We start from the raw sequence: 18,646 nt of genomic DNA, 5'->3' as shown, positions 1-18,646 counted from the left end.
GCCTTCACTTGCTAACATATTAAGCACCTCGCAACAAAATCTACGATATTTCTCTTCATATCGTTCCACCAATAGGAGCATTTCAGATCCCGATACATACAAGTACCCCAGGATGTATCGCAAATTTGGAATGCTGTGCCTCCTACAATAACTCCTCCTTAACCAGATACTGCTCTAGAATGCAGAGTCTTTCTCGAAATCAAAGTATTCTATCTGTGTCACAAGAAAACCCTAATTGTCGTCCGGAGTCTACCCTACTATAGATAAACTGAATATGCTAGTCGTTAGCATGTGTTGACTTGATCTTCTCTACTATGGGTTGATGGCGCCTGAAATTTTGTTCTGTTGAATTCTTGCCAGACAAAAATTTTTTCGAAAACGGAATCCTTTCAAGCAGCCCTCATATTCGATCAACTATGTGCTTGATCGATGCATAAGATCATTGGACTCTTGTGTTGGTATTCAGGATCCATATATAAAGGAAACAATTTACGCAGCGGAAAATAAATTGTACCTTTCGTCTTGAGATTGTGTAGGAGGTGTTCTTTACCCGAAGATCTCTTGATCTTCTGCTGTATTCCTCTCCTCTTCTTGGACGTTGTGTGGGCAATGATCTTCCAAGATAACTCCACCCAAATTCTCTCTTTTCCTCTCTTCTAATCCGGTGGCAAGAATAGAGAAGTAAGCCTTCTTCTTCTTCCTTATCCTCTCCTTCTTTCTCTTCTTCTTTTGCCTCTCTTGGCCGTCGGCCCTAGCAAGGAGGGAAGCCCCTTGTGTGGTGGCCCTAACAAGGAAAGGAAGGGAAGGCTTAGGCAAACAAAGGAGAAAAGGGAGTCTAAGAGGGGCGCCGGCCCTAGCAAACAAAAGGAGAGAGTTGTCTCTTGTGTGCCGCTGGCCTTAGCTTGCAAGGAGGAGAGAATTGTTGTTTCCCTCTCCCAATCCTTCCCTTTTATAGCTGTCATCCTAAAAAATTTAGAAAGAATCTAACAAACCTTTCTTATTCAGATTTAGTTAGAAAAATCTAATAAAAGCTCTTGATAAGATTTTGTTAGTTTCTTAATAAATTTTCTTAATTAAATTTTATTATTATCTTAACAAAATCTCTTAATAAAATTTCATAATTAAATTTTATTATTATCTTAACAAAATCTCTTAATAAAATTTCATTAATTTCTTAACAAAATTTCTTAATTAAGTTTTATTATTTTCTTAACAAAATTTCTATAAAAAAATCATAGAAAAATTTTGTTTAGGATTTAGAAGAAATAGAATTCTTAACAGAATTTCATAACGAAAATTCTTAACAGAATTTTTTATAGGAAAAATTATTAACAGAATTTTCTAACCGAAATTCTTATAAATTCTCTCAGGTGGATACGAGGCTTTATTTAGAGGCTACAGTAGGGGCCTAGAGGAGGAATTGATTTTGATCTCCTGATGGGCTTGGGCTTCCTGTGTTCTCCCTGAACACCTAACTCAAGTCCATCAATAATAACCCATACCACTAAAGGGTTATTATTGAACTACCGCATCAATTCCATATTATAATATGAGTTCCTTCTTATCATGAGTGCATTAATCTCCTTGTGTTTAAGATATCGTATACCTGTCAATTAATTGAATTACTGACAACTCAATTAATTAACTTCTAAATTCAAGAGTAGTACCACTCAATCTTATTATCATGCGGAACTAAGTCCATCTGTAGGGTTTACATGATAATCCTTATGAGCTCCTCAAGGGGACATCATCAGTCTAAATACTATGACACAGTTTTCTTCTATAATCAACAACACACCATATACATAGTATTATCTCCCAACTCATCGGGTCTATTGATTTAACGAATAAATATCACCCTTTGATGAATTAAAGAGATACATACTAAATATATGTGCTTGTTATTATATAGGGATTAAGAGCATGTACATCCATAATAACTGAGGTCTAATTTGATTATATAGTCAGTATAAATCGAATGATCTCAAACGGTCCTACTCAATACACACAAAGTGTACTAGTATAATTTAATAGTCAAGATAAACTAATATTAATTACACTACAACCATTTTAATAATTTGTTCCAGTCCATCTTGGTTGTGAGTTAGTATTTATAATTACAAGGAACCGATAACATGATCTTCTGTGTGACATTACACACCATGTTATCTACAATATAAATTAAGTGAACAACTGCATTAACAGAAAATGCAAACATTTGACCAAAGTGATTCTCATTTCAATATTATTGCAAAATAGATATTTATACAAAAAGCAAGGTTTATAGTGCGTCATCATAGAAAATAACACTTCTCGTTGAGTCTGGCCAAACTCCACCAATCAAACTCAAAAAATTGTCGGACCAGATCAGTAATTGTCACCCACTGACTAGTCAGAATCCTACGAGATTTCTGGCTTAGCACATCAGATACCACATTAGCTTTCCTTGGATGGTAGTTGATGATACAATTATAATCCTTCAGACAATCCATCCAGCGTCTCTATCAGAGATTCAGCTCCTTCTGCGTGAACAAATACTTCAAACTCTTATGATCAGTGAAAATTTTAAAAGTAATTCCGTACAGATAATGTCGCCACCAGCAACTTAGGGTCGCCACCAGCAACTCGGGGTCGTCACCAGCAACTCTGTCAGAGATTTCCTCTGCTTTTCGCGTGGAAGAAATCGCCACCAGCAACTCGGGGTCGCCACCAGCAACTCTGTCAGAGATTTCCCCTGCTTTGTCGCGCGGAAGAAATCGCCACCAGCAACTCGGGGTCGCGATCCTTGTACTTGTGAGAGAGGGAGGTGGCGCTCGAGGGTTTCCGTTCGAGAAGGAGAACCGGAAGCGATGACTGGGCTGCAGGCGTCGGCTGCTCGATCTCGATTGTGGAGACAGAGGATCGCGGTAGAGGAACACCCACCGATTGCGAGCTTGGGCAAAGGGGAAGAATCGTGGCCGAACACCAGCAAAGGGAAACGACATGGCGAGCAACGAAGGGCAGCGTCGCGTCGTGGGGAAGAAGGAGACGCCATTGTGGGGTTTCTGTGAGCAAGATAATGAACAGGGGATGCCCTATTTTTATCGTGCGGAAGAGAAACAACAGTGAGGCTAGGGCATTAAAAACTGGGAGATAAAGAAGCCATACTAGATTTCAATTTCAGGGTTCACTGTAGCAAACCAGCGAGTTACTGTAGCAAATCGGGTTTGTTTTTGGTTCGTTTGGTTTACTAACCAAACGAATTTCGATTTGACCCAAATCAGTTTTACACGTTTCGTCCTCACAAGACGCAACTTCTCATTGCATCTGTTCTGACAAAATCTCTTCCATGACGAACCAAATCAAATTGTTTCAATTTGGTTCAAAACTGGAACCTTTGGTTCACTAACCAAATGACCTCTAATTTGAACGAAATCAGTTTCGTTTATTTCATCTTAATAAGACAAGTTCCATCCTTCATCACCAACAAAATTTTTCCGTATCTTACAAATCCAATGTTTAGAACGCTTAGCCCACACTGAGAATGCAGAACATGAGTTACCTACTATACATGCATGATGGTGATGAGAAGAGAGATATTTGTAGAGTTTTTAGAATTTGAGAGAGCAGATATTTAATTGGAATGAGAAGATACTTAAAGGTAGAGTTGGTGTTACGACCCGGAAGATAGCCGTCCGAAAAATTTCGGCAACACCTCCCAGTATCACTGACAATTCCCTGAATACAAACACATATAATAAGGCCCACACTGCCTATCCATACTACAAAATATGGATTTAGACAAGTAATGAAAGTAAAAGTGACCCACACGACCACATACACATTCTACACAATGCATAAGAATGGAATTCTAATTCTACACAACAAATAAGGAATAAACTCGTAAAGTAACGAAAATCCAAAGTTTTGTGAGCGGAAACGTAACAAGTACAAGTACGAAATCAAGAATAGAAAACATGCTATAGTTTCGAAAACACTTGACGAAATCAGAAATCCGATAGTGCAGAAATGTAAACAAGTCATATACATGATACCACAACACACTACAACCATGTCCAACACACACACAAAGTCTTCGTCGTGAGATGACATAGCTGGCAGATCTCTGACATCCTCTGTAAGCTCCTACCTGATATCTGGGAAGACAGAAAAATCCCAGGGTCCAAAGATGTGAGTACAAATACTTAGTGGGTAATACAGAAAGAAAGTGCATGAATAAAGTAAAAGCAAGAGGATAGATACATACCAAAGGTCAACAAGGTATCAATAAAGTCTCTGCTGATAATAACCAACTAACATGGATCTCATGTAATGCACCATATGAATGACATGTTAAACATAGTGCAACAGTCAAGAATCAAACAAGTAGACAATCAAAATGCAGTATCAGTGCGGTTCAATACATATATATCATGCACATGATGCGCATATGCATGATGCAACTGCCACACTCACTACAGAACTCGTGCAAGCATCTGAGTCTGGGAATGTCCGACATTGGGGAATCAGTACTCCGCGCCCTACAACAAAGTAGTCCGGTGACCCAAATCGGGGATCAGTGCTCCACGTCCGGTGATCCCGTAGCTATGATAAGCTACAAATCCTATGGTCGATATCTGTCCTCTAATACTCATCACCGACGTACCAACCATGTACTCTCCGAGTACCACCCCTATCCGATGTCGAGGTCAAATCATCGACTCGGCTGGGTACACTGCCATACAGCCGTCGACTGCGTACACTGCCATACAGTCGCTATCACCGCGATGGAAATAGGGTATGATAACCACCTAAGTAGATATACAACTAAAGTCATCTACCATTACGATAGACCCACAACATTCGGATTTACAATCGTTATCATGCATCATGATGAGATGCTCAAATCATAGTAATCAACACCTACCATACTAATTAATAAGCGTAGGTATAAGTCATTATGATCTCAGGTATCATAAGAAAGAATTATACCAATAATGATCACAAATGTCATATCAAGGATAGAAACAACAGTCAGGAATAATAATCCAAGATCAACAGACATAAGGTCAAGCATAATATGAACATGAGTAATATCAGGAGTATACACATAACAGATAGGAATAGATTCAATATATCAACTACAAGAACTGTCAAAGAATCATGCACCGAAAATAGAAAGAACTGTATTGACCAAATACAGTAAATTACCCACAAGCAGGTATAGGAGTGTAATCAACAACAGAAAAAGAAATCATGCACTGAAAAGAGAGTAGATCTGTATTGACCAAATACAGAGATTACCCACCTGATATATCGCAATTCAATCAATAGCACTCCTATAAATATCCTTGTAAGTAACTGATAAAAATTCAAGACCTGCAAAAGAAATAAACAGTATTCATTAATAAACATATAGATCTTAACAAATTTAAGATCTACATATAACCCAAATCCAATTAGATCCATAATTCGATTAATTCATGTTAATTAAACACGAGTTAATTTCATTAACTCTAATCAGATTTAAACCAACCTAACTAATCTAACCATACTCTAATCAGATAAATCCTAAATTATAATGTAAATCCATCAAAATCCTACATTCAATAGTACAACCTATTCTAACCACACATCAAATCCAACATAATCATCAACAGCTTATAATCTCCATCCTAACCATTGATCACAAACTGATCAAGGTAGTAACCTAACCCTAAAACAAATCCATTTTTATTTAAATCAACCTAACAGCCCCCACATGTAAAACAACAAGTAATCAAACCCATCATAATAAAAAACTCATACTAACCAATGAAATCTAGAACCCTAATACCTAATAGTAAAATTCTTTCCTAGCTTTAACTAAGGATTTACCTCAGATCTATTAGCAAGAATCTTGCCCATCCATCTTGTTCCAATCCGCAAGAGGCGTCCACTTCTTTACAATTGAAGTTCCTGCACCATAGACATCGATCGATCAGAACTTCAAGCCTGAAATGTTTCCTCGGCAGCAAGAACATAACGAACCAAAGACTCTAAACCCACCTCAGATTTGGCTGAAAGCTCCAAGGCTCGGTTCTTGAAGGCGATCACAAGCCCCCTGCTCCGATCGATCTCCAATAGCTCGGTAAATCCAAATCCGAATTTAGAATCTAAAGAATCGTAAATTAATCCCAACGCGAACAGAAACTGCGACTCTTACCATCGATCTTCTCTTCTGATCTTCTTGTTTCTGTTGCCGCCGCACCAATCCATCGCCACACCTGGTTCTAGCCCATCGATCGAAGATCCTCACCGTCGGCAGCTCTCTTCCGACGGAAATCCACCTCTGATCGCCGACTCCTCCTTCCATCCTTTCCTCTTTGGTTGCAGCCGGAGTGCGCGATCGAGCGAAGGAGAAAGGCACAAGGCTTCGGCGTCCGGCATGGAAGAAGAAGAAGCTTGATCGCGATGGAGAAGAAGAAGGGAAGGCAGATCGGGAGAGGAGAAGAAGAAGAAAGCTTGCGTCGGGTCTAAACGGGAGTAAGAACGCGATTTGGAAGAAAAGATTTCAGTTCGGTTTATTAGCTTAATGGATTTTAAGAACCGGATCCAATAACTGATACCCAATAACCCTATTAAGCCATAATCCCTTATCAAATAGATTAGGTTTCAATGGGCTTTATTTGGGCTCCCTTTTAAATCCAAAAATTAAACCCATTGGTTGGCTTAATGGGTTTCATTTAACCCAAATGAAACTCAATCCCAAAAATACCTAACCTTTAATGATTAGTTAACCTTTTGTTAACCAATTAGGGTTATTTACAATTAACCCCTTAAATAGCTTCATCAATTCCCTTTTAAACCATAATAATTAGGGTAAATTTGTTTGCAAATTACCCCTTAAGTTTCGATATTTTACATTCTCTCCCACTAACAAAAATTTGGTCCCCAAATTTACTTCATACTATAGTGTAGAAATACCATAGTAATATGCTCTAGCGTCTCAGATCTCGCTACATCCGAATACCACTCAAATGTATCGCAAATCTAGAATGGTGTGCCTTATGCAACAACTCATCCTTAACCGAATACTGCTCTAGAACATAAGTCGTCCTCAAAATCGAATTATTCCATTCTGCGTCACACGAGAACTCTAACTATTGTCCAGAGTCCACTCTGCTGCGGATAAACTGCAGATGCTGATTATTAGCCTGGGCCAACTTAATCTTCTCCACTATAGGTGACTGAGCAACCATCGAAATTAGAACACCATGCTGAGTTCGACTATGCTCTATCAGTCCCAACTCGGAAAACTGCCGAATCAGATCAGTAACGGCTACCATCTGACTAGCCAGAATCCCCCGTGACTTCCGACTGAGTGCATCTGTGACTACATTAGCTTTACCTGAGTGGTAGCTAATGGTACAACTGTAATCCTTTAAATATTCCATCCATCGTCTCTGTCTGAGGTTCAGCTCTTTCTGGGTGAACAGATACTTCAGGCTTTTATGATCGATGAAAATCTCGAAGGTAACTCCATATAAGTAGTGTCGTCAAATCTTCAGAGTGAAGATAATAGCGGCAAGCTCCAAATCATGCACAGGGTAGTTCTTCTCATGGTCTTTCAACTGACGAGAAGCATAAGCGACTACTCGGTCATGCTGCATCAATACCGCACCAAGTCCCTGGAATGATGCATTCGTGTAAAATGTGAATCCATCCTCGCCAGAAGGGATCACGAGAATCGGAGCGCTCACCAACCGCTGCTTAAGTTCTTGGAAGCTAGTCTCGCAGGTCTCTGACCAAACGAACTTCGCTCCCTTTTTGGTTAGACGAGTCAGCGGTGTAGCAAGACACGAGAAACCATCAACAAATCTCTGATAATATCCTGCTAAACCCAGAAAACTACGGACCTCCTGAACTGTCTTCGGCTACTCCCAACTAGTAACAGCCTCAATCTTCTGAGGATCAACAGAAATCCCTCTGCTGGATACCACGTGCCCAAGAAAACCCACCGATGATAATCAGAAGGCACATTTACTGAACTTTGCGTACAGTTGCTCCCGTCGTAAGGTCTCGAGTACAATGCAGAGATGCTGCTTATGCTCTGCCTCTGATCGAGAATATATCAAAATATCATCGATGAAGACAATGACGAACCGATCTAGATACTCTAAGAAAATCCGGTTCATCATATCCATAAATACGGCCGGAGCATTGGTGAGACCGAATGACATCACCAAGAACTCATAGTGTCCGTACCGAGTGCGGAAAGCTGTCTTCTGGACATCCTCGTCTCGTACTCTGAGCTGATGATAGCCAGATTGCAGATCAATCTTAGAGTACACACATGAACCTTTTAGCTGGTCAAATAAGTCATCGATGCGAGGCAATGGATACTTGTTCTTCACTGTTACCACATTCAACTGGCAGTAATCAATACACAATCGCATAGATCCATCATTTTTCTTTACAAATAGGACTAGGGCTCCCCAAGGTGAAACACTCGGACGAATGAAACCCCGGTCTAATAATTCCTGTAGCTGGACCTTAAGTTCCTCCAGCTCTTTCGGTGCCATCCGATATGGAGCCTTAGACACGGGTGCCGTGCCTGGAAGCACCTCAATAGTGAACTGGACTTGCCTCTGAGGTGGCAAGCCAGGAAGCTCGTCCGAAAAAATATCCTGATACTCCCGGACAACACGAACATCGGAAGGACATGAAGTATCGTCTCCCTCTGTTTGTTTCAGAAACAGTAGATAACCTCGGCAACCGCTGTCTAACATCTTCTGAGCCTGAATAGCTGAGATGATAGATAATCCATCACTTTGCGTACCAACGAATTTCCAAGCGGGTTGATCCGGAGGTCGGAAGGTAACCACTCTCGCTCAGCAATCTACTGTAGCATGGTAAGTGGCCAACCAATCCATACCCAGAATGATATTAAATTCTGCCATATCAAGTACCTGTAGATCCACTGTAAAGGTATGACCGTCGAAATCTAACAGACATTCCTTAATCTGCTGATTGGTAGTCAGCACTTCACCGGATGGTAAAGATACTACTAGACTACACAATCTAATCATTGGAATTCTACCAATTTTCCTCAAAAATACTCTAGATATAAAAGAGTGAGAGCTACCAGTATCAATCAAAGTATCTGCATATATGGAATAGACAGAAACCATACCCCTGATGACCGATCCATTGGCCCGCTGTGCATCCTCCCGAGTAATCGCATAGACACGTCCAACCTCAATGCTGGACGGCTGCTTAATCGGCTGAGAGGTAGAAGGCCGCCACTCCGTCGGAACCTAAGTTGGAGGAGCTGGAGTCGGAAACTGAGGCTGCTGTTGAGGTAGCATGTATGACTGAGGTACGGCTGATATTGTGTAGAATAACGTATTTCTGGACCAGTAGAATACTGAAAAGTTGTCGGTGGAACTGCTTGGTCTCTCCCCTGAAGTATATACATCTGTGGCTGGGGTGGTAGGGGTCGCTGCTGCTGATGTGCTCTGGGTCTCTGTGTCCTCTGGATCGCTGCTGGGTAGGACGTCCTCCTGAAGATGCAGCACCAGTAGGTTCCAGCTGAGCCTTCAGAGTACACTCTCTGACCGTATGACCCGGAAGTTTACAATAGTAACAGATAGGATGATCCAGTGGGCAATCACCTATCATATGACTGGATGATCCGTAGCGATTACACTTCCTATTCTGATCTTTCTAACTCGAATATGAAGTATTACGGAACTGTCCTCTAGACAACTGTCTAGTCCTCTGTCGCTTCTGAACAGTCGGCTGAGAATCCCGACCCCTCATTTTATTGCGAACGTTCTGCTTCCCAACCTCTTTCTCTTTCTCTTTAGATATCTGCTGCCGAGTCAACTCGATGGTCAGTGCCCGGTATAAGGCCTCTCTGTACGAGCTAATAGAAGACCCTGACATCCTGTCTCGAATGTATGCAGCGAGGCCCTGCATAAACTGTCACATCCGATCCTCGTCCTGCGCCACCAACTGTGGACAAAACTCTGAAAGTTTCTTAAATTCGGAGTTATATTCCGTAACTGACCTTTCTCCTTGCTTCAGACTGAAGAACTCCTGGCGGCGTGACATGCGAAAGGTCGCCGGGAAAAACTCTCTCTCAAATGCCCCTCTGAAAGATGTCCATGTCACCTCCTGCTCGCCAAATACAATCTTCTGAGTCTTCCACCAAGTAAGAGCCTCATCTCGCAGGTGATAAGTAGCTAATCCGATCTTCTCTGCGTCCGTAATATCCATATACTCATACATATCTACCAGATTCTCCATCCATGATCGAGCTTTCCACGGATCAGATCCTCCGTGAAATAAAGTGAAACGTTCCTTGGCCGATTTGGCCAAGGTCATAATACGGCTCTTAGCAGCCGGAACAGATGTAGGCATATATGGAGGAATCCCCTGGGTCTGACCACTCGGCTCTCCGATCGGAATATTACGGTTTTGATCCTGTATATCCCTCTCCTGAATAAGATCGGGCTCCTCTGACATATCAGGTCGTCCTAAGTGCCGACCTCGTCCTCGGCCTCAGCCTCGAGGTATAGGGGCCATATAATCAAATATACCTAGTACACGATCAATATAAATTTTCTACCCAACTAGAGAAATATACTAAAATACTTATAGGTTTTCGCCAGAGATCTTTGCCATGTCATTTCTATCTCATGATTTGGATCGAGCAACTCAAAATTCGATAAATCCGATACGACGACAAATATGACTTTTGGTTACTCGATACAAAAGAATTCCGAACAAATGCTAAACCTAAGTCCTAAAATACAACGATTAATTCTGGAAAACTAATCGTAAAACCATGCTCCGATAGACTCAAAATGCGACAAATAAAACGTAAATCTACGCTCTGATACCACTAAATTGGTATCAGATAGACTCAAAAATACAACTAACAGAACGTAAACCTACGCTCTGATATCACTAAATTGTCATGACCAGGAAGATAGCCGTCCGAAAAATTTTGACAGCACCTCCCCAGTATCACTGACAATTCCCTGAATACAAACACATATAATAAGGCCCACACGGCCTATCCATACTACAAAATATGGATTTAGACAAGTAATGAAAGTAAAAGTAACCCACATGGCCACATACACATCTTACACAATGCATAAGAATGAAATTCTAATTCTACACAACAAATAAGGAATAAACACGTAAAGTAACGAAAATCCAAAGTTTCGTGAGCGGAAACGTAACAAGTACAAGTACGAAATCAAGAATAGAAAACATGCTATAGTTTCGAAAACACTGAAACGAAATCAGAAATCCAATAGTGCAGAAATGTAAACAAGTCATATACATGACAATTTATTAATATGCTATTAACACAATTTAATCACACTAATTAATTAGCTGTATTAAATATATTAATACAACTAATTTCGTGTTTAATCAACTCGTCCCACATTTCAAACCAAAACCAACAGATCAATCTAATTGGATCCGACCTTGCTCCTAATAGAAACCAACCGATCCAATTAAATTAACACCTGTTAATTTGGTTCATGTCCAGGACCAATTAAGATTCAATAATACTACCAAAACTAATTAACCTAACTAACCTAATTAACTTAACTCTAATAGATAAATACTAACCTAATCAATAAATCCAACATCAACAGATAAATCTCCATCCTAACAACCCTATCCTAACCATAAATCAAATCAATTTTATTTAAATCAAAACCTAATAGCTAATGAAAATCCTACAAGAATCGATTTCAATACAAAATCTAGAATACATCCTTAATCATTCGATCATGATCAAAGAAATGGTTAACTAGATCAGATTATACCTCAGTTAGAATCCAAGAAAATCCCCTTGCGTTTGCTCATCCTCTTCCTGCCCTTGACCTTGAGAAACCCTAGGTCACAGACACAAGGGATATCGGTGCTGACAGCTTCATCCCAAATCACAAGATCCGGCACAGGGAAAAAAAAAACAACCAAGATGAACAAGAAAAGAACTCAAATCCAATAGAGAAATTCAAGAATAGAACCGAGAAATCCTACATGCATCGGTTCCATAGGCTTACCTTAAATCTATCTGTCCCTTTCCTTGTTCTTGGATCGATTGCAACAGAGGATCGGTTGTCTTCCGAGAATCAATAGCAACCATCCAACTACATGAAATCCAAATAAATCCTTAAGAACCGATCGTGATTAAGAAATAACCAAATCAGATCCAAGGCTTACCCAAATCCAAAATCCCTAGAATCCCAAGTTCAGCTTCAATCAGCGGCTTGAGGAAGAAGGGAGGCAGTGGCGTTGGTTGGCAAAGGAGCGGCGACTCAGCTCCAAGGAGAACCGCGATTGCTCCTTGGTGATGACGAAGAATCGTCTCTTCCTTGTCAACAAGACGATAGCAAATCCACGGACGGCGACTGGCTCGTTCGACGGCGGGTACGCGTGGCAGAGTGGGGAGGGAATCGCGATGTAGAGGAATCACAGCTTCGGGCGTGGTTGGAAGGAGGAGATTGCTGATCGTGAAGGGGAAGAGGAGGAGAGGCGGCGTCTGGTGTGGAAGAGGAGATCGCGAGGCTTCGGTGAGGAATTGCGAAATCGCGATTTGGGAGGAGGAAGAAGAGAACGCGAAGAAGGCTTCGGTTTTCTTACCGGGTTGATGAGTTTCTTAATGGATTGGGTATCAAACCAATAGCCATTAAACCATTGATCCAAAAAGAACTCATCCAATAGCCATATACCATAATCAATGGGTTGGGCTTATGTTAATGGGCCAATTTAATTGCTTTAATTGGCTAATAATTCATTAACCAAAGTTTGAGCCCACCCATAAAGGATTTAACCTTAATGATAATTATAAGAGGTAATAATTAACCCTTAATCCTCAACCATTAGGGTAAACTTTATTTACAAATTTACCCCTTATTTTTCCGGTATTTTACATCAACACCGCCGTCGCCCTCCTCCCGTCCAACTACGACTTCGAGGTCCATAAGACCGGACACCCCATCACTTCTTCCGGCACACGCTGCCCCGCACTCCAGCTCCCCGATGGCCTCTCTTCGCGTGTTGTCGCGAGCCACCGTCGCTGCCACGCCTCTGTTCGTGTGACCGCCGCCTTGAACCCCTAACTTGAAGGAGTGATCAACTGCCGACACCTGGACTTCGCGCGATCGCCCGTAGCGTCGGAGAAGCACGACAATCGAACCCTAGGAAGAGAGCGAAGACACGGGCGCCATCCCCTATTTTGCTCTGTTCCCGTCGCGCCGGAGGAGGGAGGAAGCTTGAGCCGATGCTTTCTTCCTCGCGATCACCGCCTTTGTCTAGTTGTGCTGCGACGTCACCTCCTTTGTGATACTCTGCTAGCTGCGTCACCGGTCGAGGGAGAAGGAAGTTGAATTCCAAGTTCCAATTCTTGATTTTTCCCGAGCTCAGCTTCTCGGAGCTTGCCTCCACCGCCACCGTTTCTTGCTGCCGAAAGAGAATTCTGGCTGTCGGAGAGAAGAAAGCATGTAAGAATACTTGGAATACTAGGGATGTTCTAGCACAATGGAGTAACCAGGGAATCAGGTTAACTTGCAAATTTATCCATTTCTGATTATTTTATTCATTTGCTGCATAGGATATCTTTTGAATCATCATGCGTCAGTTGTTCAATATGAATCAGTGTCATTGACCTTGACTTGTGGATCCTGTTATATGGAGAGGTTCTTATTTCGATGATTCGTCATATCAGGTGGATAATCCTTGTATTTGGTCAATACAGAGCTATTTCTTTTGTAGTGCATGTTATCTTTCTTTTGTAGTTGATTGGATACCGTAATCATACTCCTGTTTGTTAGTTGGATACCTTAGCTGTAGTCCTGTTTATTCTATGCTTGTCCTTGATTTGATTGATCTTATGAACATCTATATTGTTGCTTGTCCGAATCCTTTGTTATCTATGTGATTATTGTTTATTATCTTTGGTAATGTTACCTGTGATCAATTGAGATCTTACTATCTATGCATGTTAATTTAGCCTAGTAGATGTTGGTTATTAATTACATCATAATGCATGTGACGATTATAACTCTTAATGTTGTGGGTCAATCGTCATTAATAGTTGGCCTGTAGTGGCAAGTTATAGAATAGGTGGTTAGAAATTTCTTATTTCCATCACTAATGGTGGTTGTATGACCTGTACACAACCGAGTCAATGTCTTGTGTCCCCGTCACCGCGGAGTGGATGGTGGTACTCAAAGTATGGGAGTGATACTCGTGGAGGTACTCAAAGAGTATAGGAGTGATACTCAGGAATGAGTATGTAGGACAAACATTGGTCATAGGATGTATGTAGCTATACATGGCTACTTGCTGTTTTGCCACCAGACTACTTTGTTGTTGTAATATACGAGAAATTTTAGGGTTGATTGTAAATAATCGAACCCTAATAGGTAAGGATTAAAGGGTTAATTGGTCATTTGAGGCTTGATTAATTAAGGATTTGGGTTTTAAATTAGGGTAATGAGGTAACCTAATTAATCTAACCCTTTAGTCTAACTAAGAGGCTAATTAAATGAGCCCATTTAATCTCTAATTTTATGCAAATGAATCAAGTCATTTAGCCCAATTAAAGACCAATTAACTTGAGCCCATCTTGCTGTGATCCTCCGCCGTCGCCATCTCTTCTTTCTCAAGCCACCGATCGGAGCTGAAATTGGGATTCTAGGGATTTCGGATTTGGGTAAGCCTTGGATCTGTTGATTCTTGTTGGGATGGTTAGAGTAGGTTTGTGATGGAGGTTAGATTTCTTTCTCTTCTGCTTTTTCTTGCAATCGGTTGATAATGCATCTGATCGGTTGGGTGATGTCCTGGTTGTTTTGATTCTGTTCTTGAACCGAAGAAGAACAGTGACAAGGCAGGAGAGTGGTCAGGTTCTTGGAAGGAATCAAAGCTGGATTAGGGCAAGCAATCTGTAACCTGAGGTGAGTCTCCTAATTTGATTCCTATTAGAGTTGGTTGTGCTGTTCAACTGTTTGTTCTATTTCGGGATCGTTGATTAGGTTTTGGCAGCAAGATTTATCAAGAACCGGAGCTAGATTCTAGGGCAAAGACTAATAGATCTATTGAGGTAAGCTTCTTATTGATTATTTGTGATTAGTAATGGATTCTGATTATAAACCTGCTGGATTTAGATTAGATTCTGGTTAGCATTGGACTATTGTCTTATGTTTGGAGGTTTTAAATAATTGAATTGTTGTTGATATAATTAGAGATAGGTTTGACTTGCTTAGATTAGGATTTATTTGTTAGAGTTATGTAATTAGGTTAGTTAGGTTAGTTAAGTTAGGTTAGTTTAAATCCGATTAGAGTTAATGGAATTAACTCGTGTTTAATTAACATGAGTTAATCAAATTATAGATCTAATTGGATTTGGGTTATATGTAGATCTTAAAATTGGTTAAGATCTATATGTTTATTAATGGATGTTGTTTATTTCTTTTACAGGTCTTTGATTATTGATCGGTTACTTACGAGGATATTTTTGAGGATTCAATTGTTGACTTACGATACATTAGGTGGGTAATCGCTATATTTGATCAATACAGCTCTATTCTTTTTCCAGTGCATGATTTCCTTTTCTATTGTTGTTGATTAGGCTATTGATCATTCCTATACCTGTTGTGGGTACTTTACTGTATTTGGTCAATACAGTTCTTTCCATTTCCTATGTATGATTCTTTGACAGTTCTTGTAGTTTGATACCTTGATGTTATTCTTGCCTGTTATTTGTATACTGCTTATGTTACCCATGTTCATATCATGTTTGACCTTATGTTTGTTGATCTTGGAGTATTATTCTTGACTGTTGTTTCTATCATTGATATGACATCTGTGATCATTATGGTTATGGTTCTTTTCTCTATGATACCTGAGATCATTATCAATTATACCTACGCTTATTGATTAGTATGGTAGGTGTTGATTATTATGATTTGAGCATCTCATCATGATGCATGATAAACGATTGTAAATTCCTTGTGGATCTATCGTGATAGTAGATGACTTTTAGTGCTATATCTATATAGGTGTTTATTATACCCTATTTCCATCACGGTGATGGTGGTTGTATGGTAGTACGCAACCGAGTTGATGATCTGCCTCGACACCGAGTAGGGGTGGTACTCGGAGAGTACATGGTTGGTACGTCGGGGATGAGTATTAGAGGACAGATATCGGCCATAGGATACGTGGCTTATCATAGCTACTGGATCACCGGACTACTTGATTGTAGGGCACGGAACACTGATCCCTCGATTTGGATCACCGGACTACTTTATTGTAGGGCGCGAAGTACTGATCTCCCGATGCCGGACATTCCCAGACTCAGATGCTTGCACAAGTTCTGTAGTGAGTGTGGCAGTTGCATCATGCATATGCGCATCATGTGCATGATATATATGTATTGGACCGCACTGATACTGCATTTGGATTGACTACTTGTTTGATTCTTGATTGTTGCACTATGTTTGACATGTCATTCATATGGTGCATTACATGAGATCCATGTTAATTGTTTATTACTTGCAGAGATATTGTTGATACCTTGTTGACCTTTGGTATGTATCTATACTCTTGCTATTTACTTCGTCATGCACTTTCTTTCTATATTACCCACTGAGTATTTGTACTCACATTTTTGAACCCTGGGATTTTTCTGTCTTCTCAGATATCAAGTAGGAGCTTACAGAGGATGTCAGGGATTTGCCAGCTATGCCATCTCACGACGATGAATTGTGATATTTGTGTGTGGATGTATTGTATTACTTGTGATCATATGTGTGTAGTTTGTTTACTTTCTGCACTATCAGACTTTCTGATTTCGTATCGGTATTTTGAGACTTAACATGTTTCCTATTCGTGATTTCATACTTGTACTTGGTACGTTTCCGCTTATGAAACTTTGGATTTTTCGTTACTTTACGAATTTATTCCTTAATCGTTGTGTAGAATTAGAATTTTATTCTTATGCATTGTGTAGGATGTGTACGTGGCAATGTGGGTCATTTTTACTTTTATTACATGTCTAAATTTATATTTTGTAGTATGGATAGGCCATGTGGGCCTTATTATATGTTTGTATTCAGGGAATTATCAGTGATAGTGGGGAGGTGCTGTCGAAATTTTTCGGACGGCTATCTCCCGGGTCGTGATAGTTATAAGGCTGGATTTATGACAGTTTGATGTCGGACATCCCTAGCGTCGTATATACGTGAGTACTGGGACGAGTGTGGCAATTACATCATGCATATGCTTGCATTGTGTGCATTATATAGGTAATGGATTGTATATAGATCCTGCATTTGGATGTATACTTGATTGATTCTTGGTTGTTGCATATGTGTGACACTTTCATTCATGTCATTCATACGGATTACTGCATTTTATGAGATCCATTATAGACTATATGCTACCAGCAGGATTACTATTGATATTACTTTATTGGTAGTTCACTGTTAGTACTGATTATTAGTTAATTATTGTTGTTCCTTTGTATATCTTTGCTCTAAAATGTATACTTTTGAGCATGTACTATCTGTCTGATTATCCACTGAGTGTACTCACCACTCAGATCCTGGAGTTTTTCTATCCCCCCAGATAGTAGATAGGAGATTACTGCTGATCTACTAGTTATGCCATCTCACAGCAGGAGAAGTATTTTGGTTGTGTGGTTTTACCTTGTATGAGCTTGGGTTTACATTTCTGTTTCAGTGAACTTGTTTAAATTCTAGTTATGGAGTTTTTGTTCGTATATGTGGTTTTAGATTTGTATCCGTATATGTGAATTTCATTGTTATAATTCCGCTGGCACAGTTTTCTATTATCGTAGACTTGTAAAGTTTGTCGCTTGTTTTATTGTAATGCATTTTAGTATGCTTTAAGGTTTTTCATATAATCGTTATCAGTTTGTCATTATGGTGATACATCATTGGTTTGTTATTTGTGGTATGCTATTTTACATGCATGTGTTGGATTAGTGTGGTCGTGTTAGTTTTTATTCATACAGTTTAGCAATTTAAATACATGTATTGTATTGTTGAGCGGCCGTGTGGACCTTATGTTAAATTGAATTCAAAAAAGTTGAATTGTTACAAGGAAGATATTGTCAAAATTTTTCGTACGATCATCTCTTGGGACATGACAAATATTGTATTTGCTTTTTTATTATATCTTATGATGTGTTTTCAAGAGGTACGGTTAAGTGCGCACAGTGCAAAGCCTATTGTAAGCTGAGTTTGGAAGTTTTATTTGGAGTTTAAATATTGAGATGTAAGTGTCAAAAAGTTGAAGGATAATGCTAAATGCTCTTGAAGTCACCAAAACGAAACCTAACGTTAGCTTTCTTTTGATACAAACATTTTCTTATGCAGTGTTCACTAGGCGAAATGGTAGTGAGATAGGTAAGTAGTAAATTTTTCTCAAAATCTTTCAATGGGAGAAATTGAAAGGGCTAATAGAGAAGAGATTGTAGTTTTTTGACCGGAAATGTTTGCTTATATATCTTTTTTATATTGGTATAATTCTCTTTTGGCTTGTTACTCCAAAAGGACATGATTGGATTGATGTGTTTGCAAAATATAATCAGAATAAAATAAAAAAATGTACTATATGACACTAT

The 18,646-nt window shown here is 39.8% G+C and overlaps 1 protein-coding gene across 3 annotated transcripts in view; it reads left to right on the top strand.

Annotated features, from left to right (window-relative positions):
- LOC141845071 (uncharacterized) overlaps positions 1-16,996 on the top strand; it is a 53,305-nt gene extending 36,309 nt beyond the window's left edge. The window contains exons 8-10 of one of the 3 annotated variants that reach the window (XR_012603215.1): positions 15,475-15,545; positions 16,558-16,586; positions 16,697-16,986. The gene's annotated coding sequence lies outside the window, so the exon portion shown is untranslated. Of the gene's footprint in view, positions 1-15,474; positions 15,546-16,557; positions 16,587-16,696 lie in introns of all 3 variants that reach the window. The other 2 variants (XR_012603214.1, XM_074733106.1) reach the window with 2 other exon arrangements.
- Positions 16,997-18,646: the final 1,650 nt, after the last annotated feature.

The sequence above is a fragment of the Curcuma longa genome, chromosome 14, assembly GCF_044706935.1.
Source record: "Curcuma longa cultivar G26 ecotype Majalengka, Jawa Barat chromosome 14, ITB_CL_G26_1.1, whole genome shotgun sequence".
Taxonomy (NCBI): domain Eukaryota; kingdom Viridiplantae; phylum Streptophyta; class Magnoliopsida; order Zingiberales; family Zingiberaceae; genus Curcuma; species Curcuma longa.
Note: the sequence above shows the minus strand (reverse complement) of the source record. Positions and strands in the feature narration are given on the sequence as shown.